Genomic DNA, 25,385 nt, shown 5'->3' on the forward strand with positions numbered 1-25,385 from the left:
GTGCCACTTTAAACAAACAAAAACCCTCCAACGAAAACCTCCCATGGCAGGAAGAGCCTCAGTATCCAACAAGGACTGGATTCCCATCATAAGCACCATATTTTGGACCAGGTCCTGATGTGGCAAATGAAATTTCACTGGGTTCTACTTGGGTAACTGTGGGAGACTGAACTGGACAATTTTCAAAGTTCCTTTGAACCTTGAGATTCAGAGAGATCACAATAATATTTACTGAACTAAGGTTTTAGTCACTAAAGTGGTCATACTCAACATCTATGCAATAAAAACGTTGTTCAAATCTCTCAAGTCTCAACTCCCTGGAAGAGTCCTAGAAGACTGCGGAATTCCTCTAAGCTGCTATTATAGTTCTTCTGTGGCTATGGTTGACACCATCTTCTTCTCCTGGTGGCCTTTATGTGCCTCTGCAGGTCTGGCTCTTGACTCACTCTTGATATAGCTCCTGAGCTGTGACTGTGATATCATTGCTCAGTGACATCACTTATCTATCACCAGGTCCCCCAGTCAGGCTACACTTATCTGCAGTCAAGGCTTTTTGCTGAGACAGCAAGAGCTTTCTCATTGTGTTTATAGATCTTCAGAGTTTCTCAAAAGCATGATCTTTTTTCTCTCTGGTTCCTAAATAATTTGTACTACTTTGGCTTTTATTATTTTCACTTTTCAGGTTTTTTTCAAGGCCCTTTCTCAAGGAACTTGGGATATAATCATCCAGATCCAAGTCAATAGATATTAAAGAGGCATCTCATAAATGGCAAAACTAAGGAGACAATAAAAAGATCAGTGTTTGCCAGGGGTTAGCAGGGAAGGAGGGATGAACAGCTGGAGCACAGAGGATTTTTAGGGCAGTGAAAATACTCTATGCGATACTATAATGATGGATACATGCCATTATACATTTGTCCAACCCATAGGCTGTACAATAAACACCAAGAGGGAACCCTAATATATACCATGGGCTTTGGGTGATTATGATGTGTCAATGCAAGTTCATCAATTGTAACAAATGTACCACGCTGTGGGGCATGCTGATAACGCAGAAGCTATGCATGTGTGGCGGCAGGGAGTATATGGTAAATCTCTATACCTTATTCTCAATTTTCCTTTGAACTTAAAAACTGCTCTTAAAATACAAAAAAGAAAAATTAATCTAATACCCCATCATGGAATTGTAATTCTCTAAAAATACTGATGTTATCTGTTGCCAGATACATTACTTGGGTGTAAGAAAGACTGATGATATTTTTAAAATCAATTTTCAAAATGTTTCTATGCAGATAACTATTATTAAAAAAAAAAAAGAAAGAGTAGCATTATTCACAACAACAAAAGTATGGGAAACTCCCTAAGTATCTATCGACAGATGAACAAATAAAGAAAATGTGAATGTAAAGATGATGTAATATTATTCAGCCTTAAAAAAGAAAGAAATTCTGTCATTTGTGACAACATGTATGGACCTTGAGGGCATTATGCTAAGTGAAATAAGCCAGTCAGAAGAAAACAAATACTGCATGGTATCACATATATGTGGAATCTAAAAATAAAGAAAGTCAAACTCATAGAAACAGAGAGTTGAAAAGTGATTGCCAGGGGCTGGGGCATGGGAGAAATAGAAAGAGGTTGGTAAAAAGGTACAAACTTTCAGTTATAAAGATGAATAAGTTCTGAGGACCTAATGTATAACATAGTGACTATAGGTGCTAACATTGTATCGTACATTTGAAATTTGCTAAGAGAATAGAACTTAAATGTTCTCACCAAAAAACAGGCAAATATTTGAGGTGGTGGATGTCTCAATTAACTCAATGGGAGGAATCTTTTCACATATATCGAATCATCATTTTGTACACTTTAAATATCTTGCAATTTTACTTCTCCGTTACACCTCAAAAAAGCTAAAAACAAAATGTCTCATAAGACTTTCAACTGTTGATAGAGAAGCCTGAATAACTTAAAGAAAAATATATAAAATGAAAATATAGTAGGTATTTATTTTGTTGAGACGTCTCTTGATGCTGCATCCACTGAATTTAGGATAGGAAACAATATAAAATTGGGAAAAGAAAATTTATTCCCTGATGGAATTTGAAAAAGCCAATGACCTAATCTTTTAAAAATTGCTGTCATGAGGTAGCTGAGAAGAACTCAACTTTACAGAAGAGCAAGCATGGACACAGACTTACATAGGCAAAGAAGAAAAGAATAACTTCTCAGAGAGCCATCGACTACAACCTTGTTCCAAGAAAACAAGATTTCTTTCTATTTGCAATATGAAGCTGCTCTGAATGAAGGGAAATCAGTGACAGAACCAAGAAGTGACTTCATATAAGACCACAGTCAATCTTAATGGAATTCCTGGAGGCCCATGTCATGACCCTAAACCTCTTTAGGAAGAGGAATGAACACAACTATAAATGGGAGAGAAGGGAAGGAATGGTTTTTTATAACTGTCCTTTAGAAAATAAAAAAACTCAAGTAAATTCTATAAAAAGGGAAAATAAAGCCTCTCTTAGAAAATAAACTATAAAACTGGCAATGGCTTTTGGTAATGGAACTTATTGACCAAAACTTAGGAGAAAGAACATTCAATCAAAACAAATACACTGGAGTAACTAAAAGAAACTTGCAAGTGCTATCTTTGCTGTCACAAATACAGATGTAAATAATATCAGTGCTAGTCGTATATGAAAAGACCCGTGAAATAAAGGGAGCTTTTCTTCTATAAAGCTCTTAAGTTTCCGATTAATGAAACATAAGGAGGGGTTTGATCTGGAATTTTGCTCCGGGGCCCAGAATTCAGATTTGCTCTGCTTAATGGGAGCCAAATTTACAACCAAATGAATTGTCAGTGTCACTTTTTATAAAAGCAATCAAAAAGAAGTTTCAAAGTGTAGCATGTTTAAAAATTGAGAAGCACTCACATAATTAGATGACAGAAGAGACAGGCGAAAATCAGAGTAGCCCTCATTGTCTTTTGGATTGCAGAGATCTAAATAACATAGAGGAGACCCACAACTAAAATAACTTAGAGTCACTCAAGACCAAGATCACTACAAGGAATATATGATAGCGGAAAAGATGAAGAAATGGGGTAAAATCATAGGGTTTGGGTTACAGGCTGGTCATTATAACATCAGTGCAATAATGATCACTTAGGAGTTTAGTCGGAAGGAAAATAAATAATTTTAAAAAGAAGAAAATGTGTTGTGTTCTTGGAACTATCTGAGCAAGAAAGAGGCTCGTTCTAGTTTTCAGGATGATACATCATTTTCTGAAATGCAAAGAGAAGGGGAGAGAATTTACTTTTATTGGACAAACATATGGCCAGACATAAAGCTTGGCATCCACGTATGCTGTCTTTCCTGATCCTCACAAGAACACTGGTAGGAGGCATTACTGATCCCATTTTATAAATATGAGAAACAGTTTAATGAGTGCTTCTCCTGTGCCGAGAACTACACTGAAGATTTTTCATGAATTGTCTCATTTAAGCCTCACAATAATCCTATTAAGTGGATGCCAACGTTATCCCATTTTATAGAAGTGGAAACTGAGGCTCAGAATGCTTATATCACGTGTCCATAGTTATACATGCATTAACAGAGGCGCTGGGATTTCAAGATCCCTGGACTCCTTCATAGCACACGTTCTGCCTGCTATACTAAATAAAAAATTTCAAATGAGAATGAACTGTAGAAAGGGTGTCGATGAGGAAACTGACCCAGGCAAGACCAGGCCATCAGTGGCAGAACTTTTCTGGGTTTGAATCTGGATCTAGAGCTCCTTCCAGGTCCCAACAAGGCCAGAAGGAAATCTATGAGATCAGCTAACTCCTTTGTCTGATTCCATCCATGCCGAAACAAAACCTTCTGACCAATTAACTTGATTTGCAAAAAAAAGGTTTCTCATCCTAGCAGAAAGAGGCATTAAAGGGAAGTCATTAAAAATGAAGTCGTTAAAGGGAAAACATTGAAAAGGTCTCCTAAGAATTTTTTTTGGTTGGTTTATAGTATAAAGCCCAATAACTTGAGCTAGTATGTGTCAAGCTGTCCAGAACTGAGCCAGCCATCATTGTCAGACACCATTCACTCTCAGAGTCTATGGTTTAGGTAGAAAATCACAAACCTAAGTCCTGATACCATGGGCTCCTTCCTTTCTCTGCTTGGACATAGCGGAAATCATTAAAGGAGCACATTTGAACAACAAGAAGCAAAATGTCAATCTTTCTTGAGAATTATTGAGAAAGAAGCCCACTGATGGCTAGCATAGTTATCTCACAGAACTGAGATCTGAGATCCCATACCTGTCAAAGAGAATAAAACACTCTGGAATAAAAGCATCACAGTTAATTCCATAGCTATCATGCAGTCATCCTGTGTTAGACTGTGTCCGCCCTCACAGAGTTCACAACCTCGCGGAGGAGGTAGACATTGAATAAATAACTATAAGAATGATAGGGGGCAGGCCCTGTGGCTTAGTGGTTAAGTGCGCGCACACTGCTACTGGCAGCCCGGGTTTGGATCTCAGGCGCGCACTGCTTGTCCAGCCATGCTGAGGCAGCGTCCCACATACAGCAACTAGAAGGATGTGCAACTATGACATAGAACTATTTACTGGGGCTTTGGGGAGAAAAAGAGAAAAAAAGGAGGAGGATTGGCAATAGACGTTAGCTCAGGGCTGGTCTTCCTCAGCAAAAAAGGAGGAAGATTGGCATGGATGTTAGCTCAGGGCTGATCTTCCTGAAAAAAAAAAAAAACAACAAAAAAAAAAAGAAGAATGATAAATGCCATGCATGAGACGGGTTATGGAGCATGGAGGCCTAACATAATCTGGGGCCAAGCAGAAGGGGTGAGGGTCACACATCCATAAAGACTTCTCTGAGCTTGTGTGTGTGTATGTGTGCATCTGTGTGTGTGTCTGTGTGTGAGAGAGAGAGAGATGGGGTGGAGGTGGCATTGATAGCAGAATCAACATCCTTGGAAAAGGGAACAACATATAAGTATATTGATAGGAAATAAAGAGCAAGGAACATTCAAGAACTAAAAGAAAACTCATAAGACTGTAGCAGAAGGAACAATGGGGAAGAGGCCTGGAGATGCCGCGGGAGAGGTAGACAGAGACATTCTGACTTCATTCCTCGGCCATGTGAGCTTATTTAACGAGTCTGCTCAAGAGAGATGGATCCACTCTCATTGTTCTGCCAAAATCCAGTTTTAGAGCATGCAAGACAGAAGGCCAGATCAAACATGACACCTACCAAGGCAATGATGCCACCCTACTGGCCTCATGGGAAACAGCCACCAGCCCTTTACCCCGAGAGACGATACTATGGTTCTGCCACGTGGCTATGAAAGCACGTTTTGCTTTTCATCTGTGATTAAAAACAGCTTATCAGCATATAGACAAAGGATTCCTTGTGCTGATTTTGTGAAAGACAATTTATTGGTTAATTTCGGTAAGAATCTAAATATCGACTGAGATTTTATACATTGGCCAAATATCCACCTCCTTTAACCAAACTTGACTTTCTAATTGATCAACATAAGTTTCTTAGCTTCCAAAACCCAAGAATAGGATCCTTGGAGAATTTCAGAGCATGCCAAAATTGCAATTTCTGTGTCTCATATCAGCACCTTGAAAAACAGTAACTGATAACATGATTTAACCTGGTAATTCTGAATATGTTTATGTTAAGCCCTCACAGGAATTTTACAGAGAATCGGTTAACAAGATCTAGACCAAAAGCCCTCTTTCATGAGAAGGGTTCATGAAAATCTTAAACTCAAGCTTTTTCTTGCTGCCCTGCCAAATGTCTGAACACAAGTCTGAAAAATAAGTTGCCATGTCTAAGGATTACAATTTCCATTTCCACAGACAATTCCAGAAGCAGATGCGGCCCCACCACATATGTTTAAAAATTTTCTACATTCTACCAAATATCCAATTGTAAACACTGAAAAAGTGAGTTCAAAATTGATATCTAATATCCAGATCTTGACTGTATACACATAAAACACCCAGGGTTTTCTAACTGAGTTTTACAATTTACGGTTTGTTATCATTGGACGTATTCAAACATATGTAGAAAGTTTGAAGGATGCAATCGAGCAGAGCAGGAAGTTGAGTATCACTGGTGTGAGCGGCTTAGCAGAGACCAGCCTCAGTCCGTGCACATGGGAATATTCTTTGTGGAACATTCCCTCTCAATTAAAAGAGCCAGGTCAGGCCGGATGTTGACAATTTTCACCAGAGTTTGACGAAGGGCAAAAAAGAAATAAAACTGTAACTCATGTGCGCTAAACAAGAAACGTTTAAAAAGCAAAACCGTAGCTCAGGGCGAATTTTTATGATAATCGTCAGCTTTCAACTCCCCAAGAATATTAAATGGTAGAAGATCAGAAAGGCTTCTGAAGGCGACAGTTAGGGTTGCCAGGTAAATACACAAAAAAGGTCTAGTTCAATTTGAATTTCAGACAAACATCAAGTAAGTTTTTAGTGTAAAGATGTCTCTTGCAACACTGGCAGTATTTTTATTTGCTAAATCTGGAAACCCTAGGGATAGGGGGCTATTTTTTATTTTTATTTTTAACGCTCTCCTGCATTATAAGGATGTGAATATGTAAGCTGGGCTGTGAGGTGCTGAGACTAAATGCTCTTCACACAAAAAGGAGAGCTACAGACGGCCCAAGCGAAAGCTGGGAAGATGAGTGTGAGCAAGGAGAGGAAAAGAAGACAAGATACTTGGCATGTGGAAGGGACACGTGGGAGAAGGGACACAAGGAAGGGACATGTATGAAATTTTACGCCATTTTCCTAAGGTATAAAATCATCTTCCTTATCCTCCACAAATACATTAGCAAAATCCACGTTGCTCACGAATGCATGGGGATAGGGCTAAATAGATTCTTTCTAGAGTCGATTCTTTTTAGCCACTAAAAGGTGCCAAGTCCTACTTAAAGTTTGCACAAAACAGCCAACATATGGATTACATGAATAATTGGAGAAAGTCTTACAAGCAACAACAAGTCTACATATATTTGTTTCAGCCTCTAGACTGGCAGGTCTGCAAAACCACTCTGAATAAAAGTGACAAAAGTAGATAAAGTTCTGCTTAGGGCTAGTGTACAGTAGCCCCCGAGCAAATATAAAAGAAGGTTTAGACCCAGACCAGACTAAAGTCACTAACTTAACCACTCACAGACAATGGCTTCCACGATATCCTACCCATGGAAGACTACAACAGTACCCATACAAAGATTTTTATTAGTATTGTTGTTGTTAAACATTAGCTGTGTTACCATATTGCTATAAAGGTCAAACACCAAAGTAGCACTGTTAACCCAATGCCTTGTTAGTTAACTTTAACTAACGTAGTTACCTAAGTTAACTAAGTTTTTAACTTGATGTTTTCTTTTCTAACAACTTAACAAGCTTGGCCATTTTGTGGCTAAATCACTTTCTAACATAATACAAAATTAAATGAATTTCAGTAACTTGAAGCAATGAACTGCACCATAAAACATCTCTGAAATCTTTTGGAATGCCAGCTTTCAAAACAAAAACTTGGAAACGTGATTCTGTTTTGATGATAAACACCTGCAATAAACTAAGAACATTTTTCCAAACCACTCTCCCAGTTCCATTGAACATCAAAGTGTTATTTGGTGAGGTTTGGGGCTTTTATTGTTGTTAAAAACATTTTGTATTACTCAGAAAGAACTTAAATCAGTGAACTCTCACTTGTCAAGCATCTTGCGGACTGCCACAGGGGCTAGCAAAGTTCAGATGTTCTGCTGAGTCTTTGTTTTGGACATAGTGTGACTGTTCTGAGTACAGCAGTGTCCATCTGTCGTTAACTGTGGAAAACAGAGAACGAGGTTATTCCATGGCTGACGTGAAAAAAACACAACATGAGTATCAGACAGAATAGTGCCAGGCACATGGCAGGTGATCGATACATACTCATTGAATCAATAAACGTTTCTCTATCTTCCCTCCAACTTTCAGAAGAAATATTAACAAAGGAAAAAATGAACTCTAAATGCATTTTGTAAATAACCTAAGTGATATTGTATATGTGTACATTCTAAATGCATTTTTGTCTGTTCTAAAGCATATGTTGAAAATAAAGTAAAAGAAATGCCTCTGTCTACACAGCGTTCCAACTGAGGGCTGGTGGTTGGGCACAGAAAATGATGGCTGTAACTGTGTGGATCAGGGAGAGTATGTAGACACTCTCAATCTTGGCTGCACATTAATATTACCTCAGATGCTTTTTGAAAACCCTGATTTCCAAGCCACATCTCACACCCACTCAATCAAAATCTGTGTGGGTAGAACCCAGGCATCAATATTTTTAAAAAGGGATTTTATTATGTAATCAAGGTTGAGAATGACTGATATAGACTCTGATTCTCCTCTCTGCCCAAGAAAAGTGCGCATATAACTCTATTCTAGACAAAGAATGGATAAAACCCACCCTCCATTTCTAAGTCAGTGTTGCATTGTCGCTTCTTGCCTGAGAACCATTCATCTTCTTGTGCTTTGTGTTCCCAACTGGGGGTCACAGAAACAGCAGGCGGGGGCTAAGGGAAGCTAAGTGTTCTATGTTTCCTCTTCCGACGAGATTCCCCTTACGGTGCTCCACTAGACGTAAACTTATAAATGTTAATGTTTCAAAGAAAAGCACAAAAACTTTTAAGAAATCTCTAATAGAAACAGAATTTTGTGTCAGACAGGGTCAAAGTTGGGAACCACTGCTCCAGTGTCTTCTGCTTCTGGATTTATGGGTGCCTGAGTTAGCCATGAGTCAGTCACCTGGTAGCTTTAAGCAGAGGAGGATTAGCCGAATCCACTGTGCTCAAGTCCCCTGAGTCCACATCCTGTCCACTGGAAGGTCCTCTGTTCCTGCTCTTGTGGTGGCAAGAACAAGAGTCCCACAGGCTGTCTCAAGTCCTGAGGATTTACTAGGTGGATACTTGGGGCAATAAGAGAAAGGTGAATTCCAAATCACCAAATGGACCCACTCAACAACAGCTGTTTATTGAACCTCTGCCATCAGGGTGAGGTGGCAATTCTCCCTCTGTTGGCTTCTAACTTCTCAGCCCCCTTCCCCTCCATATGGCATCTTTCCTCTACCTCACTATGTTTCCTTCAGAGTACAGCTTCCTGTGCCTTCTCATGAGCCTAGCTGCATTTTGGCTCTCTCTGGATCTTTTCAGCTTTTACTCCAAATGCCCAGGCAAATCAGGATCTCTCATGTGGCACCCAAGCATCGGTATCTTTTTTTTTTTTTTTTTGCTGAGGAAGATTAGCCCTGAGCTAACATCCGTGCCCATCTTCCTCTATTTTGTATGTGGGATGCCACCACACACGGCTTGATGAGTGGTGCGTATGTCTACACCTGGGACTCAAACCTGTGAACCCTGGGCCACCAAAGCAGAGAGTGCAACCTTAACCACTACACCACTGAGCTGGCCCCTAGGCATCAGTATGTTTTAAAGCTCCCCAGAGGATTCCAATGTGCAGCCAAGGTGGAGAACCACTGCACCAAAGAATAGGGGGTATGGGTAATGCCAACTGGATTTATAACTACATACAACTTTAGCCCAAAATAAAGAAAACTTGAAGAAGGTTGCTCAAAATGTCTGGGAATTATGTTCTTGCATTTTTGTTTTAATTCAGTGTCTCATTTCTCTTTCTGTGGAATATAAATTTATTCATATGTATGTTAGCGTTTTAACTGTGTTGTTGTATTTAAAGGGAAGCAAAAACTGCCTTAGGAAGTGGTGGTCTCAGTGCAACCACTTCTAGAGAAACCATTAGGCAAGAGACGAGTGCTCTCTAATGAGCCAAGACTGCCATCTAGTGGTGAACACCGCTGAACTGCAAATACAAAGTTTCTCAACTCAGCAAAGCTTTTATTAGGGAAGTGGCTGGTCAATTTCAACAACTCATCAGCAGAAAACAAAACATACCCGTTGGTAAAGGTAGCTTTGCCATTTTCAAGCTGTGTGTGAAAATATCTCCAGGATAAACTATTGAAATTGAATTGAACTTATAAAGGAAAATCAACCTCTTGATTCTGGCAAATAAGTCTGTTTTAGTGAATTCAGAGGTTATATGATCGATAGGATGAAAGTGAGTGGTTGTTGTGAAGTAGTTTATATACACCCAAAGTGAAATGGCTAGTGATAAAACCTTAGCTTAGGATGTGAGTTGAATGGTGGCTCCTTGGAAGATATGTCCACATCTTAATCCCTAGAACCTATGAATGTGGTCTTATTTCAAAAAAAAGGTCTCTGAGGATGTAATTAAGTTAGGATCCCCAGATGAGATCATCCTGGGTTATCCAGGTGGGCCTAAAATCCAATGATAATCCTATTAGAGACTCAGAAAAGAGGAGACAAAGCGAGAAGAGGCAAAGGGCAAGGGCACGTGAAGAGGAAAGCAGAGGCTGGAGTGAACGCAGCCAAAGCCAAGGAACACGGGAAGTCACCAGCAGCTGGAAGAGGCAGGGAAAGAATCTCCACTAGAGCCTTTAGAAGGAGTGTGGCCCTGCTGCCACCTTGACTTCAGACTTCTGGCCTCCAGAACTGCGAGACAATAAATCTCCATTGTTTCAAGGCGCCGAGTTTGTGGTAATTTGTTACGGCAGGCACAGGAAACAGTTTCTCTTCCTTCCTGTCCAGTGTATTCCTTCAGGAAACAAAAATAACATGTTCAGAAATGACCTAGGTACCTAAAGTTGTTTGTTGTTTGTTTTTGTGCCGGAGGGAGCGTGAGCTTGTCTTGGGGGATGCCTCTCCAGGGGAAGCACATACCTTTTGGCCAATAACAAACAAAATTAGGAGGGTCTTAATGATCTGGTCCAACAGAAGTCAAGGGGAAAAAGAGTAAGGCAGAGAGTAAAGCTTTTGCGAACATTTGCCCCATGGAATTGGGGCGCGCTCACCCAAAACTGGGACTGCTGCTAGAAATAGCCGCCTAAAGTGGTTTTCTTTATATGACACGTGTGAATTCTTCAGTCTACAACATTACAGAATGCTATCCAGTTGATAGTATAAATGCTTCACTTCCTAGTCATTATTTCCAAAAATATTTTGGATATGAAAATTTTCGTTTCAGATGTTTCTACTAAAAATTCTGAAGCTGAAGGATCAAATAAAATTCTCCTTTCTAAGAGAGAAAGTGAAGCAGCAAGAATTTTGCCTAAATATGGGTAGTATAATCAGAATAACTCAGATGTCAGGTCCAGTTGGGGCAACACTGTAAATTCAACAGGAATGTTCATGAATTGCCCATCATGTGAGGTATTTGGAAGATATGCGAACACTGAAAACAACGATGTCAATACAATTAAAAGGAGACATTAATAAAACTGTCATTCGGATTAGCAGATAATCTTGTAACTGAATTTTTGGGAATTTGGGAAGAGGAAATGTACAAATAATCAAAGGCAGCAAATTCCCTTCAGGAAATGTGGTATTCACACATTGGATCACAGGTTTGGTTTTACTGAATAATGCATGAAGAATCTGTTTTAAATTATTCACAGACTTCAGAGTTGACAAGTAACCACTAAAGAACCATAAGATTGGCCACCAGGCGCCTCTGTTTGATGTCTGACTCAGTGAAGGTGGTTTGTTCCCTAGGGAATGAGAGGTTCTATGTAACATGAGACTCAAGTAAGAAGTGTGGATTCTGTGGTATGCTCATGAGACGGTTCCATTAAATGTGCTGATAGAATTCTGGAGCCCAGGAGTCCACAAATGGGTGCCATTGAAGTCCACACCTGGTTCTGTAGCACATTGATGTGTCATAGGATTAGGTTCTGCGTTTTTCTTGATAAGTACATCCCAATATAACACTACATAAAACTTCAAATTACCTTGTAGGGTCAAATGAGCATTTTGGCAGAGAATGAACCATGTCCCCAGGAGAGGAGAATACTGTCTTTGTTGAAGTCATTCCATTATTTTTCATCTATGTTGTTTTCAAAGTTTTTTAGGTAGACTGAGAAGGAAGGAAGAGAGCAACAGAGTTAACCAGATAACGATGGCTCTCATTTATAAATCCATGATAAATAATACTGATTTAATAGATGAGAACTCTAAAGCTCAGAGTGTTTTGAGGAACTTTCCCCAACATCATATAATAAGTAATAATGAATAAGGTCCTTCTCTCCCCGAGCCTGTGCTACTTCCCAGTTGATGGAAAAACACTACCTAATGAGGACCTCAAATAAAAGTCTTTCTAATAAGCTGACCATTGGCCAAGAGCCTCTTCTCTCTGGTTCCATCTGACTCTATTGGAAGTTCATAAAGGACAGGGGCCATGTCTCCTTATCTTTACATCTGCAACATCTGGCACAGTGATCACCCATACTCAATAAGTACTCATAAAGTACTCAATAAGTGTTCACTGAGTGAACAGATAAAAGGTACAGAAAAAAAGGGAAAGGCTTGGGGAAAAAAATATAGAACATTCCAGGAGTATTTGCCATTTCCATATGTAAGTATCAACTACATATAAACATCCCAATCGTGTTGATCCATAAAACACATTAGAAGTAGCCCAATGTTCAGTAAATGCAAGCTATTAGCAGTGTGAATTTGGGGCATACTTTGGGGAACTTAGAACCCGATCAAGAAGGAAATTTCATTCAGGATTTTGTAATGTTCAGGTATGTGACCAAAATAAATTATCCTGAAGTGACGTTGAAGGTTTGGCCCTAATGTGATGAAAATGTAATAAATCTGAGTTAGGAAGCGATTAGCAGTTTGACTGGTCTGCAGTTTGATTAGCAGTTTAAAGGTCTGTTGGTGGTTCCCTTCGATGTGAAAGCTAATATCAAAGGCACTTCCATATAAACTTTAGACAAAGTTTTAAGTTTTACGTGATCAAAGTTTTTTCTAGGGTCGCTATTTTATTTATTTATATTTTTGGTTTATCCTGAGTTTTGTTGGTGGCCCCTAAGTCTTCCCTAGGCCATTGGTTGGTTCTTCTGAAGTTTCTAGGATGAAAAATGTGTCTTTCTCCTAGAAGAGCTGAGGAGTTGGTAAACTGTCTTGGAAGTTGAGATATTCTTGGTTTATGCCCTCCTTGCAGAAATCATCAACAACAATCTGTAGACACTAACCTTTCACCCAGGCCAACACCTTCCTCATTGTTGAATGCACATGGTGCCCCTGTCCTGAGGGGGCACAGGAAGGACAGGAGGTGAGTGATGGTGTCAGGAAGGGAGACAGTTAGGAAGAAGCTTTCAAAATAAGTTTTTAAAAGAAAAAGAGGAATTTAGAGACTTAAGAATTCAATTCTGAATATTAAAGGGCAGGAAAAAATAACTTGGATGAGAGCTAAACACTTGAAATGGATAGGCACAGGAAAATAAAACCCAACTTTAGAATAGTGAAGAAAACTGGCTAGCGTCAAATAGGAGGTGACGGGTGGAAGATAAAAAGGTACTGCCTGGTAGCCAAGGTAAAAATAAGGGATTCTGTAATGTGTGGGTGCAAAAGGAGCTACTGAAAGACTTAAAGGGGTATTTGGAGCTGATATAGACAATCGAGGTTTCTGTTGATTTCTATCTGCGTGGCTGAACTGATGGATACCCACCAAACATTTCTCCTCCATTATTCATGAATTTGCAATACTTTGATTTCTGGCTGGAGCACCTTGAACCCTGCTTCCTCTTTGGCTTAGTGTCTGCCAACAGCGAGTCCAGAGAATCCCTCCAAAAAAGTGACCCTGTTTTGCTGGAAGCCATCTCGAGCATTGCAGAACCATCCTTCTGCTCTCCTTGCTTGAGGTTGCCTCCCCTTCGATCATCAAGCAGCCGCTCCCACTGTCAATGGTTCTCTGCACACAGGGTACAGAGGAGCTCTGAGTGTGTAAATCTCAGAGTGGGGTTTGGGTTGTGTGTTTAATACCACTCCTTCAAAACCTCTTGACCCTTTCTGGATGAAATCCCCAAACAATCATAATACGAACAGAATAGTTCTACTTTTTTCACTTTGTAGCTCTGTGACCATGGGCAATTGAAATGACCCCTCTGGGCCTCAGTTTCCTCCTCTGTAAAATGGGCATAATAAAAGTACCCACCCCACAGAGTTGCTGTGAGAATGCAATGCCATACTGCATGTTCAGCAGTTACTCTGTAGCTAGACACTATGCTAATAACTGGATAAATGAGATCAACGATTTTTACTTATTTATTTTCATTATTCTATTTATCAGCAATGAAGTTTGGAATCTGGAGAGTAAATGAAAACTAAAATAAGGGATCTATGGGCATTCATTTTTTCCTTTTGATCTCCACTCTGTGCTCAGTGATGGCAGTCCTAGTAGGAATCACGCCATTAGTAGTAGCAGCTGCAATAAGAGTAATAGCTAATATTCTGTGGATGGGACTGTGCTAAGGACACACGTCTCCATTGCATCTCTCATTGCCACTACCCTTATAGGCAGAGATGCAGCCTATCCTGGAGCAATCATATCTCCTCCAGCAAAAGGCTGCTTTCTCTCTCACCCATAAGTTGAGATGTGTGTGCTTTCCTGAGGATCTTTCAAGATGCTCTGTCTACCTGCTGGATCTAAGTGCTGTGCTATGATTGCAAACAAACACTGAACTGGTGGTTTTCAAACTGCATTACGCACAGCACTAAGAGCTCCAAACTCCATGGCACCTCCCTAGTAATGGCAGGGCAGGTGGCATGGCCGAGAACCTGGGTTCCAAGACCCAGACCCCCTTCACTCAGAGTACTTCTCTGATTTGTCTTCTTTATGGACCCCACTCGCATCCCTGACCTCATTCGTAGTACGGTTTAGACAAAAGGCCCACAGTTTTCAAAAAACTGTGAAAGCCCCTGCACAAAACTTGGTTTCCTTATTTAAAACTACAGATCTAAACTCTCTGCTGTATTTTGATAACCAAATCAGTGTTAATTCCTGAAGTTCTGGAAAGCCCCATGAGAGTTTCAAAAATATTTCTTAAGTGAATAGAAAACATCATTTTCTATTTATCTGCGCATTCGTAGCTCTGTATCTTTATTTACACAAAACTATCCTGAGACCTTGATTTTGATCAGGTATAAAGTTTGGCATGCCCAAATTTGGAATAACCTTTTACGAGTTTCCTTTTTTTGTGGTTCAGGGATGTGAAGGCCCAGCTTCAATCAAATCACCAGATACTCATTTTTTCGTTTCTCCAACTAGTAGTATTTTCCAAGAATGATTGAGTTTAGCAGGGTGCACTCTGAGACTCACATTATAGATTTGCCAATCCTGTTCTATGCATGTAATGCTGCAATTTATGTGTCATAGTGTTTTCCAAGACAGGGAAACTCCTCATGGTTGTCTTCACTGGTCCAGACCTACAGTTGGTTGAGAAATCAAAACAGTGCCACCATGTATGAGTTATCTGCCTCTCACTTCCAAGTGGCCCCTTTGTTTTGAAGCAGTGGCACTTATATAAACACCAGACTTATTCATCTTATGCTTACGTATGTGTGAAATTCTCAGACTACACAATCTTGGATTGCTTAGTATTGTGACAAAAAAAAAAAACCAACCCAACCACGAAAAAGTCTAGTTAAAACAAAGCTGTAATGTAATATTTTTCTTTTAAAATTTGTGGAAGCAGAGAGAGGACCCATCCAGACTTCACTCTGTGCGTTTCTTCATTTGGCTGGTCCTGATCTGTACCCTTTATAGTAAAACTGAAATCATAAGTGTATATATATATATGTATGTTTGTAGACGAGGATTGGGAGAAATCTAAAATTTGGAAAAGTGCTAAATAATCTCCATATTTTAAAAAAAGAAGATTTTCCCCAAAATATAGAAGGATAATGTCAAGTCCTGAGTAAATATTCTTTTAGAAAAGGCCAATTTTCAATGATTTCAAGGAGCTCATGTTATTCTGTAACAATCTCAGGCTTCAAAAGTAGCCAAAAGAAAAGCGAAATATATTATCTCCTAAATAAAATGACCTGTGGGCCCTTCATTGACTAAAGAATCTTTCCATTCATCTCCTACAGCCCCTTTCCCCAATAAAAATAAAGCAACCTAGTGAGAATGGTAGAGAGAAAGGGTATAGAGACAGATGTCTGTGGGGCAGGACAGGGTACCAGATGGGGGACAGCTCCCAGGAAAGAGGAAAGAAACATGGAAAGAAAAAGAGGACGAGCTTCACATTTCTGTCTAAGCCCAGCTCTGACAAAAGTGTTCTGGGGATAAATAGGATACATATAGAGAGATTTATTTTAAGTGATTGACTCACGTAATTGTGGGGGCTGGAAATTCTAAAATATATAGGGCAAGCCAGCAGGCTGGAAATTCAGGTAAGATGACCTTATAGTCTTGAGCCCAAAATTCACAGGCCAGGCCAGACAAGCTGGAAACTCAGGTGGGATTTCTATGTTACAGTCTTGAGTTAAAATTCCTTCTTCTCCAGGAAACCTCAATCTTTGTTCTTAAGGCCTTCAACTGATTGGATGAGGCCCACCCACAAGTGGAGGGTAATCTGCTTTACTCAAAGTCTACTGACTGTAAATGTTAATCACATCTAAAAAAATACATTCACAGACACATCTAGACTGGCGTTTGACCAGACAACTGGGAAACATAGCCTAGCCAAGTTGACACATAGCATTAACAATCACAATTGCTTTTCCACTTTCTACTGCTATAAGTCAGCTTCTACCAGAAAAATATTTGACATGAAGTTGCTTACATAGTACTTTTATGTCCTTAACTGAGGCTATCGGGACATTAAGATGAAAAATTGTCCTTATTGGACAGATTTTTCTCTCTATGGGTCATGGGGCTGATAACAATAGTTAAAGCAGCAAGGTACTAGCACATGAAGAGATACATCAATAGAAGAGACTAGAAAATCTCAAAATAGACTCAAATGTTTACAGGGATTTAGCATATGGTGAAGGTGGCCTATCAAACCAGTGGAGAGAAAGGTCCTATTCAGTAAATCTGTTGGGACAACTCAGTAGCCAACTAGAAAGAATAAAATAAAATAAAATTGTATTCATACTTCACATCTTATACCAGGGCAAATTGCAAATGGATCAAAGATTTTTATAGTAAAAAATAAAACTATAAATGTTCTTTTTAAAAAAAGAGATAGCTCCCTTATAATCTTGGAAATTTAAAGAAATTCCTTTGTAATTTTGGACTGGGGATGATCTTTCTAACCATAATTCAAAATCAATAAACCATAAAAGAAAAAAGATGACAATCTGATAATATAAAACTTCTGCATGGATAGACATATCAAAAGCAAGTCAAAAGGCAATTTTGGAAAAAAATGTTCAAAACATATCATGAAAGGCTAATCTCCCTGATATGTAAAGATCACCTAGAAATCAATAAGGAAAAGACCAACACAATAGAAAAATAGGCAAAGGATATGAACAGATAGTTTAGAAATAAAAGAAGTATAAAATTAGGTTAAGTCATGTGAAATTTGATTTATGTATGTCAATATCTGCACATCAAAAGTGTTTGAAAGTTGGTAATTTCATATGGTTCAAACTAAAAGCTGTTAAACATAGGAAAGGATGTTCAATCCCAAATTAAAACATCACTATCAGGTTGGGGGAAAAAATCAAATTTTAGAAACTCACTAGTTGGTGAGGCTGCAGGGGAAACTTGCTCTTACACATCATTGGCATAAATTAACATATCTTTGAAAGCCAATTTGCATATCTACTGAAATTACAGGTACATATAACCTTTGGCTAAGCAATTCTACTTTGGAGAATTTATCAAATGGCTATACTTATCCATAGCAAAATGATGATTGCACAATGTTATTCACTTCAGCTTTGATTATAATAGCAAAAGAGTGGGAATAAGGCAAATGTCCAGCAATAGAGACCAATTAAATAAACAATGAGTCATTGATATAATGACTTTCAATGCAGCTTGTTAAAAAGAAAGAAGTTCCCTATGTACAGATATGGTAAGATCCCCAAGAAATATTAAGTGGAAAAACTGTGTAGTGTATGTTACCTTTTGTGTAAAATGAAACAAAGAAACACAAGACTCTTCATTCATAGTTCTTTTGTATACATAAAGCAACTCTGGAGGGATGCAAACTAAGAAACAAATAACGCCTGTTAGGTGGAGAGGGAGGTGGAACTAGATAGATGGGAGACAGAGATGGAAAAGATATTTTCCTGTCACTCTTTTAATAATTGTAGCATTTTGAGCCAGGTGAATGCATTACCTACTCAAAACATGTAAAAAAATTAATTAAAAATAAATTAGTCTTGTGGCTGATTAACAAAGAATCTGAGTAGACGTCTTTTTATGTCATTTATACACAGGTTCATGTACACAATTTATGGGGCTTATTGAAAAATGAAAATGTAGGGCGTCTTGTTAAAAAGTTCTTAAGAATTTAAAGATGGCAGCAGCAGAGCATTAGACCAAGCATTGAAGCCCTTCTGGGCATGGGCCCTGTGAGACTACACAAGTCAGACACCCATGAATTTGGCCCTGGTTGTACACATGACTGTACTTGCCAGCAGAGATAACTCAAAATACTAATTTAGTTCCCAAAGGAAAGCAACTTGCTTCTCAAAGTTCCAGGCAGCAGAAGTCTTAGAAAAATTCATTTCCCTCGATTTCTTACATATTTCATGTTCTCTTGGCTTCTAAGCAATTAATCAGAATATATATGATTTTAATCCAATACGATTATCATACACATCTTTAAACCTTGAGCTTTGGAACCTAATCATCTTGACTCATAAGTTTGTCATCATCCAAAATGTTAGAATCTTTATAAATGGTGTTTGTATACATAGTCAGGTTTTTTGAAATAATCAAAGTTTTTATCTTAATGAATTCGATTAAACTGTGAAACTCAATTAAATTCTGGAGCCCAGTGTGGTCCAAGTTCAGCCTAGGGTTGCAATCAAAGAATTGTAGTTGACAGCCATAAATAAGGAAAAGAACTTTCCAAGGTTTTTTTCAGCATCTTAAGGAAATGTCAAAGAAGGAAATACGGTCTTAATACCCCAAAAGATATTTAAAATCCTATCTCATCATAGACACTATCAGATTCCTCCATGCAACTGGTATAGCTTCTTCCCAAAATTCTCTCCCTTCCCATTACTCTTCATCCCTCATCCACAAAGGATTTTCTTTCTCTATCCCATTTGTTTTTACCTCCATTACTTTTCCCTCTTCTCACATGTTCAAATGTGCATCATCCATTTCCATTTCTTGGGCAATCTCGATCACTGAAGCTGAATAATAAAGGCTAGGTTGGGGAGCAAGACCTGCAGAGCAATGCCAGAATTGTCTTTCATGGGCAAGAGAAGGGAAAGAAATTGTGCACATTCACAATTTTTGTCCCTGTTACACTTGCAATTATCACAATGTTTGTGCTGTTAACAGAAGTTCTCAAAAGATGAGCACAGCATATTCCTTAGGAAAACTCACAACTGAAAATTGTTTTGGAATGGAATAATGAAGAACAAGTGTTCCATCAATGTCTGAGAAATGAAGCCAACATTCTAAATGAATTGCTACTGTCTTATGAACCATTTTTTTTTTCCCATCACCTCTCGAATCCAGAGGTTCTGACAAATTTACTTGATTTTCCATGTAGTTCGAATGTACCCCAAGAGTTTCTTATACAGCACTCTGGCAACATAAGTTTAGGTAAAGTTTCTCCATTTAAAAAAAAAGTGCAAGAAAAAACTTGGACATTTTTTAATTCAAAATAAAGATGACAGCCAGATATTTTTTTAGCTATCAACAATAATTCCAGTAATCAATTTAGATGTCATATAATTAAAAGTTGAAATTATTTTTAAAAGTAATATGTGCTCCCCCAAAATGATATGCTCTGTGGTAAAGAGATTATGACACTTATTAGGCTGGTGGATCATAAATCAATAATCCTATCCAAACATTTTATCACTCAGAACACTTGATAATCAGGAGTTAGAGAGACACTGGGAGAATCATTCTGCTGCCTTGCTCAACTATGACCACATTACATGAGCACATTTCCTTCATCTCTACATACTTGGTAAGGAAAGGGATGGGGAAAAAAGCCAACATTCACTGAGTGCCTATTACGTCATATGCTCTATTCTAGGAACTTTACATACTGTGTAATTCATGTTTCTCAAAGCACCCTGAGAGTTTGTTAAATATGCAGAAACCAAGATTGTCATTAAATATACAGATTGCCGGGCCTTGCTCCTGGAAATGATGATTCAGTTTTGAGGCCCAAGAATCTGTGCTTTTAACAAAATTGACTCTTGATTGCAACACTGTAAAATGATTTTTATTGTTCCCATCTTGCAAAAGCAAGAAAATTGAAGCACCGAGAAATTAAACAGTTTGTCAGGACAACCAGATGACACAGGGTAGAGTTGTGTGTTCAGTCTCAAGGAAGTTGGCTACAAAGCCAACTTTATTACTAGGCCATGCCACAAGCCAATAAAACTTCAAGTGTGCTCTATGCCTGCAATAGGGGGCTTCAGTGGCATGTAGATCCCATTGCCTTTTTCCTTCCCATCACCTGCCCCCAGTACCCAGCATCACATAGGCTCTTGAACCACATTATTGGTTATTACGTGATAGAATTTTGCTTAGTAGCTTGAGCAAAAAGACAAACTAATGAGTACCATATCAGATTTCCTAATTATCTCTAACTATACCTCTATTAAAGGAAAAAAAGTTGGTTAAAACCAAAACGTTTGGGAATTACAACTAGCCATTTCCAATCAACACAGCTTGTCAGGATTTTGGAGGGCTCCAGCAGCTGACTCGCTTCTAAAACAAAACTCAGTCTCAAGTCCCTGAATCTTTCAGCTGGGTAACATCTCCACAGACACATCTGCATGACTTTACATCATTTTTTTAAACGTTCTGCTTTCTTATCTCTGAAACTAGTGTAATGATAGGTGCTACATGCTTTAAAAGTATACAACTGTGAAAAATTATGTGAAGCTGAGACAAGCAAAGCCTTGGACAGAAAGTTGAAATTGAGGTTGTCCAAGGACTCAGCCAGTACATAGTGTTTCTGCCTACTCTGAATCTTCAGCAGTTTTGTGAGCTCTTTTCCCTCATTTGTTTTTGAGTATACACATCAGTATGTACTGTGGCGTAGCGTCTGTTTTCCAAAAATCCAGAAACATGAGTCAGCTGTTTGACTATTATCTACAAATTTGGTAAAGCACTGTATACGTGGAATCCGAGGGTGTTTTCCAGGAATTACATCTCCATGCCTCTACTCTACACTGACTGTTCTGATCTGTGTGTGATGCTTCTGGAGTGTTCTGCATTTACTTTCAAAGGGAAATATTGTCAGGATAGATAATTATGGGCTCTTATTTATTCAGAATGGATGTACTATGCAATGGCTTAATATGTTTAATATGCTGGTTAATGTAAAATGTCATATACCATATGTGACATTGACTGTAATTTAAGAATATCCTTTTAACTCTGTAAACTTGGTAGAAAATTCTTTTAGGAGCCTGTTATGGGTTGAATCGTGTCCCCTCAAGAAAGATATGTTGAAGTCCTAGCCCTAGTAACTCAGAATGGATACAACTTTATTTAGAAATAGGGTCATTGAAGATGTAATTAGTTAAGATGAGGTCATACTGGAGTAGGGTGGAACTCTACTCCAATATAACTGCTGGACTTACAAAAATGAGAAATTTGGACACAGGCACAGCCAGGCACAGTGGGAAGACCATGTGAAGACACACCCGGGGAGAGGAAGGCCATGTGAAGATGGAAGCAGAGATTCAAGCCACGTTGTCACAAGCCAAAGAATGCCTGAGACCACCGGAAGCTAGGAAGAGACAAGCAGAGGTATTTCCCTAGACGCTTCAGAGAGAGCATGGCCCTGCTGACACCTAGATTTGGGACTTCCAGCCTCCAGAACTGTGAGACAGTAAATTTCTGTTCTTCTAAGCCATCCAGTTTGTGGTACTTCGTTCCAGCAGCCCTAGGAAGCTAATATAGAGCACTTGCTGGTATTTGCAGCTGTGACTGCTGGAAAACGTCAGAGGGAGCCAAAACCAAACTCAGGTCCCTGCTCAAGTAAACTGATCCAGCTCAGGGCTTCAACTGCCATTTACATCATATGACTTCCAAAGGTATTGTCTTTACTCATGGCCTCTCCCGCAGCTCCAGAATCAAATCGCCAACAACTCCCTGGATAGCACCTCTTGAATATCTAATGTCATCTCAAAATTAGCATGACCAAAGTAAGACTTTGAATCCAGTGCTCACTCAAACTTCCCCTAGTCTATTCTATCTAAGTAAATGACATCATCATCTACTAAGTTATTCAAGCTGAAACCCAAGAGTCTTCTTCCTTCTCCCCTACTACCATATGCAGTCTATCTGTGTGTCCTGTAAGTTCTACCTCCAAAATACGCCCCCAGGTCAGTTCCCTGGGGTACTCCCTCTGAGATGGAGATTTGTAATAAAAGAATTTAGTAAAAAATGCCGTTGGGAATTTAATAGGGATTGCATAGTATGTGTAGATTGCTTTGGGTAGTATGCACATCTTAACAATATTAGGTCTTCCAATCAATGAACACAGGATGTCTCTCCATCTATTTGTGTCTTTTTTAATTTCTTTCAGCAATGTTTTGTAGTTTTCAGTGAAGTTTTACCTTCTTGCTTAAGTTTATTCCTAAGTATTTTATTATTTGATGCTGTTGTAAATGGCATTGTTTTCCTAATTTCCTTTCTGGATTGTTCATTTTTAGTCTATAAAAACACAAATAAGTTCTGTATGTTGACTCTGTATCCTATAACTTTATTGAATTCTTTTATTAGTTATGACTGTTTTTGTGGTAGACTTTTTAGGGTTTTCTACATATAAGATCATATCATCTGCAAAGACAATTTACTTCTTCCTTTCTGTTTTGGATGCCTTTTATTTCTTTTTCTTGCCTAATTGCTCTGGCTAGAACTTCCAGTACTATGTTGAATTGAAGTGGTGAAAGAAGGCATCCTTGCTTTGTTCTTGATCTTGAAGGCAAAACTTTCAGTCTTTCTGGGGCCAGCCTGGTTGCATAGTGGTTAAGTTCACATGCTCCACTTCAGTGGCCCAGGATTCACGGGTTCGAATCCCGGGCACGGACATATGCACCGTTTATCAAGCCATGCTGTGGCAGGCATCCCACATATGAAATAGAGGAAGATGGGCACAGATGTTAGCTCAGGGCCAATCTTCCTCAGCAAAAAAACATATAGAGATTATATACATAAAAAAAAAATTTCAGTCTTTCATCATTGAGTATGATGTTGGCTATGGATTTCTCACATATGGCTTTTATCATATTGAGGTAGTTTCCTTCTATTCCTATTTTGTTGAATGTTTTTATCATGAAAGGGTGTTGAATTTTGTCAAATACTTTTTCCGCTTCAATTGAGATGATAATGCAGTTTTTTTCTCTATTCTGTTAATGTGGTGTATTACACTGATTGATTTTCATATGTTGAACCATCTTTGCATTCTAGGAATAATTCTCACTTGGTCATGGTTGAGATCCTTTTAATGCGCTGCTAAATTTGGTTTGCTAGTATTTTGTTGAGGATTTTTTCATCAATATTCCTAAGGGATATTTCTCTGAGTTTTATTTTCTTGGAGTGTCTTTTTCTGGCTTTAGTATCAGAGTAATGCTGGCCTCACAGAATAAGTTAAGAAGTGTTCCCACATGTTCAATTTTTTTGGAAGAGTTTGAGAAGGATTAACATTAATTCTTCTTTAAATGTTTGGTAGAATTCACCAGTGAAGCCATCAGATCCAGGGCTTTTCTTTGTTGGGAGGTTTTTGATTATTGTTTCAATCTCCTTACTACTTATATTCAGGGTTTTCATTTCCTCATAATTCACTCTTGGTGGGTCTTGTGTTCCTAGAGATTTGTCCATTTCATCTAGGTTACTTAATTTTTTGGCATACAGTTAGATGTTCAATATGTTACTTTTTTGATGTTATTGTAAACAGAATTGCTTTTATTTCATTTTCCAATTGATTACTGCTATTGTATAAAATATAATTGATTTTTTAATATTAACATTATATCCTGTAAACTTGCTAAATTCACTCATGTATTCTAATGGTTATTTTGTAGATTCTTAAGATTATCTATGTAAACAATCCTGTCATCTGAAAGTGGAGACATTTCTTGTTCTTCTTCTTTTACCTAGATGCATTTTAACTGATTCAAATGTAATAGTTTTAATTAAGAGAATGGTATTATTAGTTTTCACCAAGATGTCATTTTTAAAGCACTCAAGGACAACAGATTAAAACTGTCATTGAATTCGGTAAATTTTATGTACTCTCTTCCTAGCATGATAATAAAGCAAAATAAGATTCTATCCTAGATGAATTGCCCTACGTGAATTCACAGTCTCATCATAGAGGTGATATATTAGTTGTGACTTCAAAAGGTGGGAGAGATTGCTAATTGGCAGTGTGAACTAAGAAATGCTTTTGGAGAACAAGACGTCTGAACTACCCTTTGAAGAAAGGGTAGCATTCAGATTAACGGTAGGAAAGACACCGGAAGAAAATAAACAAAGGTACCGAGGGAGAGATACACAAAACATGTTGCAAAGGTAGAGAGAGGAACCAAATATGACAGTTATGAGAGATACTGGTATCTAATGACAGAAGCTCTCAAATGACAGGCTACTGAGTTTGAATTTCACGCTCCACTTACTTAAAGGTTTTTAAGCAGAGAAATATGGCAAAAGAAAATCTTCCAGCTAGACCATAGTCAGAGAGAGCCTGAGCTCCGAGAGGAGATAGTGGATATAAACACCACTACAGCTGACAGTCCAGATGAGGGCTGAACACAATTTTCCTGTGCCCATGTTTATGCAAAGCCAAATAAATAATTAATGTTCCTGATGACATTGTGATAACTTCATTTAAAAGGCCACAGCTGGATATCCCCACATCAGATCCTGTATTATAAGAATGACTTACTATAAGGCTAATATACATTTAATATTCTGAAATGAGGAAGCACTTTCTCCTATGTGGATGAAATTATTCAGGAAAAAAGTCTTTAGTTCTAATGTTTTTCTTAAAATGCTTTGATATATTATGCTGAAAACTCATTATAAAGCTATTAATTACAGACAGAATTCATAAGCAGTTGGATCTATCTTGAGTGCCAACCAAAAGGAATTTCATCTTTGAAATATAAAAAGAAGTTTGAAATACTCAGGGAAATGCTTCAAGGAATAAGTAGCAGGTTTGATCCAAACCTTGTAGGATTATCAATAACTGGGTATAAATTTCCTTGCATTCTCTCATTGCCTTGATGTCCCACAGAATTTCA

At 38.4% G+C, this 25,385-nt stretch overlaps 1 long non-coding RNA gene across 2 annotated transcripts in view; it reads right to left on the minus strand.

The window, feature by feature from the left end:
* Positions 1 to 25,385, minus strand: part of LOC131393010 (uncharacterized) — a 96,287-nt gene that overhangs the window by 27,295 nt on the left and 43,607 nt on the right. Inside the window, exons 3-4 of one of the 2 annotated variants that reach the window (XR_009215828.1) lie at positions 11,909 to 12,033; positions 7,759 to 7,874 (exon numbers count right to left, since the gene is read on the minus strand). This is a non-coding gene — a long non-coding RNA (uncharacterized LOC131393010). The remainder of the gene's footprint in view (positions 1 to 7,758; positions 7,875 to 11,908; positions 12,034 to 25,385) is intronic. The other variant, XR_009215829.1, reaches the window with a different exon arrangement.

The sequence above is a fragment of the Diceros bicornis genome, chromosome 27, assembly GCF_020826845.1.
Source record: "Diceros bicornis minor isolate mBicDic1 chromosome 27, mDicBic1.mat.cur, whole genome shotgun sequence".
Classification (NCBI taxonomy): domain Eukaryota; kingdom Metazoa; phylum Chordata; class Mammalia; order Perissodactyla; family Rhinocerotidae; genus Diceros; species Diceros bicornis.